The 12,202-nt window shown below is 42.8% G+C and overlaps 1 protein-coding gene across 4 annotated transcripts in view; it reads left to right on the top strand.

The window, feature by feature from the left end:
* Nucleotides 1-12,202, top strand: part of KATNIP (katanin interacting protein) — a 200,656-nt gene that overhangs the window by 157,740 nt on the left and 30,714 nt on the right. The gene's annotated exons all lie outside the window — the stretch shown is intronic.

Genomic DNA, 12,202 nt, shown 5'->3' with positions numbered 1-12,202 from the left:
TAGAATATTCTTGTTTTTCAACATTGGCAACTGATGGAGATTATTTTTAAACCACTGTGTGGGTCAAAAAATATATATATACATCTGCTAGCAGGATTCACCTGCTCTGTGAACTTTGCAGTAGATTATCTCTAAGAGATCTGAAAGGAGGTGCCAACGGCTGGGTTTCTGAATATTTGCCCTCAGATTTGGCTACTGGGATGGAGTGTAGCATAGCAACAAGGAGGCAAACCATTTGAATTCAAGCTCTGCTACTTACAGGTCTGGGACCTCTAGACTGGGTCCTATAGAGCTGGGCATTTCCACTTTCTGAGCCTCAGCATCTTCATCTGTGAAATGGGAATGAACCCCCACTCCCCACAGTGTTGTGAAAAATGAATGAGTTGATAGCTTCAAAATATTGACCAGAGCCTGGCATGTGGAAAGTGCTCCAGAAGTGGTGGCCTTGATTTCAACACTAGCATCTACATCCTTTATTGTCCACAGAGCTCCTGGACCTACCAAGGCAAGGCTCACCTCTAGATCCTCTGAGTTTATCCCCACCCCCTACCACACAGGAGCAGAAGCCCTAGAGTCAAACTGACTGGGCATGTATCCTTGTTCCCCACTGCCAACCCCCACTGTGGGCAAGTTCTGAAATCCCCCTGAGCCTCAGTTTCCTCGTTTATAAGGACACCAGTAATATCCAACTCACGAGGGGCTGGGAGGATCAAATGAGATCCTACGTGTGCAGCGTTGGCACTGTGCCTGGGACATAAGCGCACCCAACAGATGTTAGCTACTGCTCTTTATTATTATTATTGTTGCTGTTACCATCATCATCACCGTCATCCCCATTCTGTGACTCTGCCTCTTGGTGTATCTGTATGTGAAGCCAATGTATATATTTTCAGTGAATTACATTAGCATCTGCACTATGACTGTCTACTGGACAGACCCCAAAGGCCTGCATTTAGCCAGAGTTTACACATAGAAATGTGAAGCGTTTGTGGCCTCTTTCAGACCCTTGATGTTACTTAGGGCAGAGCAAGTCCCTCAGACTCTTTGAGTGCCTTTCCATGGTGAGTGGCTGGCTCCCTTCTCCCAGGCAGGGCTTCCCCTTCTGGCTGCCCAGCCTTACAGATTCTGCTGCCCACCCCCACCAAGACTTAACCCTGAGACTGGCTATCAGGGAGGAGAGCAGAGTGGGAGAACAGAACCGAGAAGCTCTCTGGGGGCAGGGACCGCGTCTTATTTGTGTTGGGGTCCCCAGGACCCAGGTGCCTGACTCATGGTGGGTCTTCTGCAGTGTGGGAGAAATGATGGAAAGAAGGAACTGCAATGGCTAGATGCATGGCATGTTTGCTGTAAGCCAGGCTGTCATTTGGGCACGTTACTCAAACGGGTTCACTTAATCCTCATACCAGTCCCATTTTACAGATAAAGAAAATGTGAGGTAAGAAAGCAGGGTGAGATGGGAGGTTCGAGATGGTGGCATAGGAAGATCCTGAACTCAGCTCCTCGCATGGACACAACAAAACTACAGCTACATGTAGACTAATTCCCTCTGAAAAGGACCTGAAAACTGGATGAACAGAGTCTCCACAAGAAAGGGTAAAAGGGCAGCATCAAGGCAGGTAAGAGAGGCAGAGAGATGACCTCAGCAAGGAAAAAACCACACCCCAGGTGTGACAGTCCACAGATGGGAGGGATTACACAGGTACAGTTACTTTCCCTGGGAATTGAGGGATTTGAGCTTCACGTCAGGCACCCCAGTCCTTAGATCCTGCACAAGAGAGATGAGGCCCCAAAACATCTCGTTTTGAAAACCAATGGGGAATACACTCAAGACTATAGAACTACAGAGAATGGAAAGCTAGCTTTTAAAGGGCACACTCACACTCACTCCACCTGAAAACCAGCACAAAAACACCAGACTGAAAAGTGCATGGACCATAGGTGAATGGGACCCACCTACTAATCTTGAAGCATCTGCTGGAGAGGCAGGAACGAGTTGGGATGCTCCCTGGGGACTGAGAAACTGAAGGGAGCCATTTTTCCAGTCTCAGGCTACCTTGCTGATTCCAGTGCTGGTGGGTGCCATTTTGGAATTCTCCCTCTAGTCTGTTAGCACCAGTCGGCACACCCCACTTAGAGCCCCACCCACCCCTGCACCTCAGCCAGGCCTCACAGCTGACTATGTGATAACCCTGCCCACTAGAACCCATCAGCCATTGTGGCCAGCATTGCAGTCTTTCCAGGGGCCAGTCTTTCCATCAGCCATTGTGGCCAGCATTGCAGTCTTTCCAGGGGCCAGCCCTGCCCACCAATGCATGGCAGCAGCATCCACGACCCTGCCACAACAAGAGGGTGCGCACAACCCATAAGCGGACACTGCTTGAGGACCCGGCTCTGGTGGCCAGGCACGACTGCATTTCTGAGCCCCACAGGACATGTCCTACATAAGGCCACTCCTTCAAGACCAAGAGAGATAGCTGCTTTACTTAATATATAGCAACAAACACAGAAAATTAGGCAAAATGAGGAAACAGAGGAATATATTCCTACCAAAAGAACAAGACAGAACCACAGTAAAAGAACTAAACAAAACAGAGATAATCAATCTACCTGATAAAAAGCTCAAAATAATGGTCAAATGCTGCTCATAGAACTTGGGAGAAGAATGGACAAACATGGCGAGAACAACAAAGAGATAGAAAATATAAGAAAGTATCACACAAATTATAACTGAACTGAGAAATACACTAGAGGGGTTCAGCAGCAGATTGGATGAGGTAGAAAAACAAATCAGCAAGCTGGAAGGCAAAGCAATGGAACTCACCCAGACAGAGCAGCATAATGAAAAAGGAATTTTAGAAAAATAAAGATATTTTAAGGGATCTTTGGAACATCAAGCAGAATAACATTCATATTATAGGCTCCCAGAAGAAGAGAGAAAGGGCAAGAAAAATTATTTGAAGGAATAGTGGCTGAAAATTTCCCTGGGGAAGGAAATAGACATCCAGGAAGCCCAGAGAGTTCTGAATAAGATGAACCCAAAGAGACACCCACCAAGACACACTATAATTAAAATGGTAAAAGTTAAGGATAAAAAGAGAATCCTAAAAGCAGCAAGAGAAAAGCAACTTGTGACATACAAGGAAATCCCTTTAAGGCCATCAGCAGATTTTTTTTCAGCATAAACTTTACAGGCCAGAAGGGAATGGCATGACATATTCCAAATACTGAAAGAAGAAAACTTCCAGTTAGAATTCTCTGCCCAGCGAGTTTATCATTCAGAATTGAAGGAGAGATTAAGAGTTTCCCAGGTAAGCAAAAGCTGAAGGAATTTATCACCACTAAACTGGCCCTACAAGAAATGTTAAAGTGACTCTTTTAAACTGAAAATAAATGACACTAATTAATAATATGAAAACATACAACTGTAAAAATCTTAATGACAAAGGTAAATATATAATAAAAGTAGTGGATCAATTAGTTATAAAGCACAACTTCCCTGGTGGTGCAGTGGTTAAGAATCTGCCTGCCAATGCAGGGGACATGGGTTCAAGCCCTGATCTGGGAAGATTCCACATGCCGTGGAGCAACTAAGTCTGTGCCCCACAATTAATGAGCCTGCATGCTAGAGCCTGCATGCCACAACTACTGAGCCTGTGCTCTAGAGCCTGTGAGCCACAACTGCTGAGCCCATGTGCCACAACTACTGAAGCCTGCACGCTCTAGGGCCCATGCTCTGCAACAAAGAGAAACCACCACAATGGGAAGCCCATGCACCGCAACAAAGAATAGCCCCCTCTCGCCACAACTAGAGAAAGCCTGCGTGCAGCAACAAAGAACCAACACAGCCAAAAATAAATAGATAGATAGATAGATAAATAAATTTATTTATTTAAAAAAATCAATTATAAAGCAAGCTTGAAGGTTAAAAGGCAAAAATGTTAAAATTAACTAAAATTACAATAGTTTGTTAAGGGATGCATAAAATAAAAAGATGTAGTACTTGTCATCAAAGTATAAAATGTGTGGAGGGGGAGTAGAAAGACAAAGCTTTGGACTGTGTTCAAATTTAAGTTGCTACCAACTTAAAGCAGACTGCAGCTTACCTAGGATGGCATATGTGATCCTCATGGTAACCACAAGGAAAAAACTCACGGTAAATACACAAAAGAAAATGAGAAAGGAATCTAAATATAGCACTAAAGAAAGCCACCAAAACATAAGAGAAATGAGAAAAGAAAGGAACAGAGGAGAACTACAAAAACAACTAGAAAACAATTCACAAAATGGCAGTAATTACATACTTACCAATAATTACTTTAAATGGGCTAAATTCACCAATCAAAAGACAGAGAGTGGCTTAATGGATTAAAAGAAAAAAACACTCATCTATATCTGCCTACAAGAAGCTCATTTCAGAAGTAAGGACACACGCTGACTGAAAGTGAAGGGATAGAAAAAGATATTCCATGCAAGTGAAATGAAAAGAAAGCTGGAGTAGCTATTCTTATATCAGACAAAATAGACTTTAAAACAAGACTATAATAAAAGACAAAGAAAGGCATTACATAATGATAAAGGAGTCGATGCAACAAGAAGTTATAACATTTATAAATGTATATGCACCCAACATAGGAGCACCAAAATATATAAAGCAAATATTGATGGACTTAAGAGAAATTGAAAGCAATACAGTAATAGTAGGGGACTTTAACACCCTGCTTACCTCAATGGATAAATCATCCAGACAGAAAATTGATAAGGAAACATCAGACTTAAGCAACACATTATAGCAGATTGGATTAACAGATATATACCAAATATTCCATCCAAAAGCAGCAGAACATACATTCTTCTCAAGTGCACGTGGAACATTCTCCAGGATAGATCACATGTTAAGTCACAAAACAAGTCTCAATAAATTCAAGAAGTTTTAAATCACATCAAGAATCTTCTCCAACTACAGTGGTATGAAACTAGAAATCAATCGCAAGAAAAAAAATGGGGAAAACCACAAAAACATGAAGATTAAACAACATACTACAAAACAACTGGAGGGTGGGTGGCATTGAAGAAATCAAGGAGAAACAAAAAATACCTGGAGACAAATGAAAACAGAAATACAACATACCAAAATCTGTGGGATACAGCAAAAGTGGTTCTGGGAGGGAAGTTCATAGCAATACAGACCTACCTCAAGAAATAAGAAAAATTCCCAATAAACAATCTAACTTAACACCTAAAGGAACTAGAAAAAGAAGAACAAATAAAGCCCAGAATCAGTAGATGAAGGAAATAATAAAGATCAGAGCAGAAATAAATGAAGTAGAGACTAAAATAAAATAGAAAAAAATCAATGAAACTAAGAGCTGATTCTTTGAAAAGATAAATGTAGTTGACAAACCTTTAGCTAGACTAACCAAGAGAAAAAGAGAGAGGGCTCAAATAAATAAAATCAGAAATAAAAGAGAAGTTACAACTAATACCACACAAATACAAAGGATCGTAAGAGACTACTATGAACAATTATATGCCGGTAAATTGGAAAACCTAGAAGAAATGGATAAATTCCTAGAAACAAACAATCTTCTAAGACTGAATCATGAAGAAATAGAAAATTTAAATAGACCAATTACTAGTAAGGAGATTGAAACAGTAATCAAAAATCTTCCAACAAACAAAAGCCCAGGACCAGACGGCTTCAGTGGTGAATTCTACAAAACACTCAAAGAAGATTTAATACCTAGTCTTTTCAAATGCTTCCAAAAAACCGAAGAGGAGGGAAACCTTCCAAACACATTTTATGAAGCCAGCATTACCCTGATACCAAAACTGGAAAAGGACATCACCAAAAAAAAAAAAAAAAAAAGAAATCACAGGCCAATATCACTGATGAACATACATGCAGAAATTCTCAACAAAATATGAGCAGACCTAATCCAACAATACATTAAAAGTCTCATACACCATGAATAACTGGGATTTATTCCAGGGATGCAAAGATGGTTCAATATCCACAAATCAATCAACATGATACAACAAAATGAAGAATACAAATCATATGATTATCTCAATAGATTTAAAAAATGGTTTTGACAAAATTCGACATTTACTTATGATAAAAATTCTCAACATCGTTGGTATAGAGGGAACATACCTCAACATAATAAAGACCATATGTGACAAACTCACAGCTAACATCATACTCAGTGGTGAAAAGCTGAAAGTGTTTCCTCTAAGAGATCAGGAGCAAGACAAGGATGCACACTCTCACCACTTTTATTCAACATTGGAAGTCCTAGCCACAGCAATTAGGCAAGAAAAAGAAATAAAAATCATCCAAATCAGAACAGAAGAAATAAAACTCACTATTTGCAGATGACATGATACTATATATAGAAAACCGTAAAGACTCCATCAAAAAACTGTTATAACTAATAAATGAATTCAGTAAAACTGCAGGATACAAAATCAATATACAGAAATATGTGGCATTTCTATACACTAATAATGAACTGTCAGAAAGAGAAGTAAAGAAAACAATCCCATTTACAATTGCATCAAAAAAAAAACAATACCTAGGAATAAATTTAATCAAGGAGGTTAAAGACTTGTACACTGAAAGCTATAAGACACTGATGAAAGAAATTAAAGAAGACACACACACACACACAATGAAAGATATTCCTTGCTCATGGATTGGAAGAATTAATATTGTTAAAATGTCCATACCATACTACTAAAGCAATCTATAGATATAATGCAATCCTTATCAAAATTCCAGTGGTGTATTTCACAGAACTAGAACAAATAATTCTAAAATGTATATAGAGCCACAAAAGATCCCAAATAGCCAAAAGCATCAGCATCTTGAGAAAGAAGAACAAAGCTGGAGGTATCATGCTCCCTGATTTTAAATTATACTACATAGCTATAGTGATCAAAACAGTATGATACTGGCACAAAAAGAGACACACAGATCAATGGAATAGAATTGAGAGTCCAGAAATAAACCCATGCACATATAGACTATTAATCAATGATAAAGGAGCAAAGACATAGAATGGAGAAAGGACAGTCTCTTCAATAAATTGTGTTGGGAAAACTGGACAGCCACATGCAAAAGGATGGAACTAGACCACTATCTTACACCATACACAAAAATTAACTCAAAATGGATTAAAGACTTGAATATAAGACCTGAAACCATAAAATTCCTAGAAGAAAACATAGGCAGTAACCTTATTGACATCAGCCTTAGAAATGTTTTTGTGGATCTGACTCCAAAAGCAAGAGAAACAAAAGCATAAATAAATAAATGGGACTACATCAAACAGAAAAGGTTATGTACAGTAAAGGAAACCATCCTCAAAATGAAAAGGCAACCTACCGAATGGGAGAAGATATTCACAAATCATATATCTTTTAAGGGCTTAATATCCAAAATATATAAAGAACTCATACAACTCAACAACAAAAAACAAACAAACAGATTTAAAAGTGGGAAGAGGGTCTGAATAGACATTTTTCCAAAGACGACATACAGATGGCTGACAAGCACAAGAAAAGATGTTCTATATCACTAATTATCAGGGGGATGCAAATCAAAACCACAAGGCAATGTCCCATCACACCTGTTAGAATGGCTACTATCAACAAGACAAGAAATAATAAATGTTGGAGAGGATGTGGAGAAAAGGGAATTCTTGTACACTGTTGGCAAGATTGTAAATTGGTGCAGCCACTATGGAAAACAGTATGGGTATTTATCTGAAGAACATGAAAACACTAATTTGAAAAGATATATGCACCGCATGTTCATTGCAGCATTATTTACAAGAGACAAGATATGGAAAAAACCTAAGTGTCCACTGATGAATGAATAAAGAAGATGTGGTATATGTATATACATATATATATATAGTATATATGTACATGGAATAATGTATGTACAATGTAATACTTCTCAGCCATAAAAAAGAATGAAATCCTGCCATTTGCAACAACATGCGTGGACCTTGAGGGTATTATGCTAAGTAAAATAAGTCAGACAGAGAAAGACAAATACCGATGACTTCACTAATATGTGGAATCTAATAAACAAAACAAACAAAATAAAACAAAGACAAATTTATAGATATGGAGAGCAGATTAGTGGCTCCCAGAGGAGAAGGCAGTTGGGGTGTGGGTGAAATGGATGAAGGAGGTCAACTGTATGGTGATGGATGGGAGCTAGATTTATGGTGGTGATCACTTTGTAGTGTATACAGATGTTGAACCACAATGCTGTACACCTGAAAGTTATATGATTAAAAAAGAGAAAAGAAAAGAAAATGTGAGGTTTAAGTAACTTTCCTTGTATCACACAGCCAATAAGTGTTAGAGCAGGATTTGAACCCAGGCAGTCCTGCTCCAGCATCCGTGCTTCGAACTACTATCCTACAGTGCCCTGTTTCCCCAGCTGTCATCAGCCACCTGCCGCAGAAGAGCTAGGCAATTCCAAACCTTCCTGGTAAACAGACCCAAAGAACCTCTGGGAGTTATGAGGTGATGGGCATTTTTCTAACTTGTCCATGTTCAGAAGACTTTGTCTCACTTTAATTTCCTTCCAGGCATTTCACTGCTCGGCTCAACACACATTAAGAACTGAGCCCCTGAGATTTCATGCTTGTTAAGCTGGTCGTGCTAAAAAGGAAAGTTGCTTAGAAATTTTAAATTACCCATTACATAGAGCCAAATCCCATAGCTATTCCCGTCAGGAAAGGTGTGGGCCAAGCCCTCCAACAGTGCTTGTAGAATGAATGACTGCCCACGATCCTCCCTGGGACTGGAATCTTGCTGTCGCCGTAATAGAGAGCCTGGAAATCCTTTTGTTAAACAAACTATCTCATTGTAATGACATCTGCATTTTGGAAGTGTCTTTATCAGGGGTCAGTTAGCTACAGGTGAATGAAATCTCATTGGCCCAGTTTGAGCAGTAAAATGGGGTGTTATTTGAGAAGCTCCTGGACCCCCAAAGGCAGGAGGCATACATGGGATTTGAAGGAGGAAGCAGAAAGCGAGTAGGCACCGAGGAAGCTTCTCCCTGACTCTCCAGGGCTGCTGGGCCCTGCCTCTGCTTCTTTGCAGGTCCACTCTTCCTCACCCCTCCTCTGTGCACATGACAGGAAATGGCTTCGCAGTCCAAAAGTGACAATTTCCCAGCTCTAGCTCCAGAATGCAATTCCAGAGTCTCAGGGCAGAAGCTGATTGGCTGGCATGGGTCAGGTGTCCACTCCTAGTCCAATCAGCTATGGCTAATGGGCTGTTCACCTCCAATAAACGTGGTTCTGTTGCATCTCACTACATGCTTTTTCACTTCCCATTTTAATAGCAATTAATGGTTACCTTACAGTGGTGCCAGTGATTTTTATAAACTGAAGTTCAGAATTTTGCAGTTCATATTAATCTCCACCAAAGAGTAGTTTTGAACCTTTAATCCCATCATCTCATACTGGTCCCTCCCAGACCATGAGGACTGCAGATTAAAGCAGTAGCTTTCTGTTATCAGTTCAGATTTGTTGGCAGGAATGTTGACAGACGGGACAAAGCACCAATCCCAGCAGTTGCCCAACTCCCAAAGTCTAATGAGTCATGTGTGACAGAGGGAAACGTGGGCCCCAGCCTGCTGTTTCATCTGAGAGGTCCAAGGCAAAGTCTATACCTCTCTGCTTTTAAAACCCAGAGCGTACGTACATCTCGGGGAGAATAGGTCAGAAAGCAGATGCAGGATGAAAGCCAAGGCCTGCCTTTCTTGCACACCCCGGCAGAGAAAGGCAGGCTGAGTCCCTGACATGTGACGTTTGGTGCCTTCTCCTCCGTTGCCCTTGCAGACCAACCCAGCCCATTCATTTCAGCCAGTGGAAATCAAATCACAGTAAACTGAGGTCATGACAATCCATATGGGAAGTTCCTTCTGCCAGATGTTAAGCCTCATGCCTGAAAGAAAGGATGGAAGGCACTTCTGGGGTCTTGTTAATGACAGCTGAGAAGGAGGGGAGAGGACAGGAGGTGCAGGAGAACTGACAGGTGGAGGGGGAGTCCCTCGGCGTCCAGCCCTGAGCACAGGGGGTACGTGATCGTGGTGCCAACCACCCGTCCCTTTACTGGCACACGTTTATTGAGCACTTCCAGGCACCAGGTTCTGTGCCAGGCCCTGGGATGCAGCAGGGAACAGGGCAGAAAAGGCCTCTCCAAGAAGGAGGGTGTCAAGAAGAGCCAGCGAAATGGGGCTCTGGGAGAAGAGCGTTCTGGCAGAGGGCGCAGTAAGGGCAACGACTCTGAGGCAAGGAGAGACTCGTGTCCATGGAATGAAAGGCTGGCATGGCTGGAGTGGGATGCTCGTGGAGAGAAGGGTGTGAGGCTAGGCTGGAGAAGTCAGCCGGGAGTTGGGGATCCACACTCAGGGCCCTAGAGGCACGGTGAGGAGTTAGATTTTCTTTATTCTCAATGTAGTAGAGATAATGCCAATTAGAGGGGTTGATGACAAACTCCATTTTAGGTACCCGGAGTCTGAAGTGACAGAGTGGACATGTCTGGACCGTCCAAGGGGTCTTTGGAATTGGAAGATGGTACCCCAGGAAGAGAGGCCAGAAGTTGGCTGATGTCAGTGAGCAGGGCCTGCATGGGAGCCAGGAGCTGGATGAGGGCAGTGTTGGGAGAGGATGGCATGGAGCTGAGGGGTTTGGGCACCACCAGACTTAGAGTGCAAGGAGGAGTGGAAGGCGCCATGACACAGAGAGAGGAGCCGTTGGCCGGGGAAGTGGAGAACCAGGAAGGGATGATGTCTCCTAAGCTAGTGGAGGGGGGGACTGCTGAGTGGAGGAGCTTTGCCTGGGATGTCAAGCAGGGAAGGAGAACTGAGAAAAGGTGGTGTACTTGGAGTCATTGTGTACTTGGAGAAAGTCACTTCAGTGGAGGGTTGTGGGAATTATAGAACTCTTATGGATGCCCGGAACAGAAAACCACAAAGGGATGGACTTCAGGTGCGGCTGGATCCAGGGGCTCCAATGATTGTCATCAGGACTCACCATCTCTCAGCTCACGTTCCCCAGGTTAGCTTCATTCTCAGCCAGGCTCCCCACACACAGTGTAGCAAATGGCATCCAACAACCCCACCCCTCCGTCCTCCCAGCTCAGCAGTGCCAACGTGAAGAGAGCCCCCCTCTCTCCCCGTAGTTCCTTTCATGAGCCCAGCTTGGAAGGATACTGTCAGTGTTTTGCCTAATCTGCATGGACTGAAGGTGGGGAAGATCAGAATTTTGTTCCTACGAGGAGAAGTGGAGTCTGGGTGGGCAAAACAACAACTCTGCACCCAGGAGCCAAGTTTCAGGGGGTTGAGAGGGCGACGGTGGTGAGAGACGGCAGTGGTGATGAGGACGCAGTGTGTTCGGTGAAAGGAGGGAGAAAATAGGACGGTGGTGGGAGGGAGCCCCAAGATCAGGTCAGCTTCCTTTTTCTTTCAGGTAGGAGAGATTTATGAACGTCTGCAGACAGAGAGAGGGGAAGATGCCAGTGGGGCAGGAGTGATTGAAGATTCTGGAGAGAGGAGATAATTGATGGGGCCAGGCCCCCGAGGAGAGAGGCAGAAAATGGAGTGCAGGGTGCAGCACGATATGAAAGGAGGAAAAACAGAATGTCAGTGTCATCAGTTGCTGTTTTTTCAGAATGACACCCTTACATGGCAGTTGGCCATGGCGTGGCTGTGAGGACCGGCCGCTGCTTAGATGCACACGCCGGGGCTTTAATATTCTACAAGCAGGAGAGCAGGGCCGTCAGAGCCACGCCTCCGAGGGCCACGCCCGCGTTCTCCGCAAGCCCCAGACGCAGCTTCGGCTCTTGGAGCCAGTTTAAGCACAAGTAGAAGTAAATTCCTTACCTTGTAATATACCAGGGTTGTTTGGTTTTTTAATAGAATTTGTCCCTGATTATAAAAATTACACGTAGGGAACTTAGAAGATAAGGTGTCAAAGAAGAAAGTACAAGTCTTTCCTACTCACCACGCAGAAAGGATGATATTAACACGTCGGGACGTGCTGCCCACACTAGGAGAGGCCGCATCTAAAATGGCCTATCTAAAATGGCCGCATCTAAAATGGCCTCTTTTTTTTTTTATTTTTTGCGGTACGCGGGCTTCTCACTGTTACTGCCTCTCCCGTTGTGGAGC

The sequence above is a fragment of the Globicephala melas genome, chromosome 15 (assembly GCF_963455315.2).
Source record: "Globicephala melas chromosome 15, mGloMel1.2, whole genome shotgun sequence".
NCBI lineage: Eukaryota > Metazoa > Chordata > Mammalia > Artiodactyla > Delphinidae > Globicephala > Globicephala melas.
Note: the sequence above shows the minus strand (reverse complement) of the source record. Positions and strands in the feature narration are given on the sequence as shown.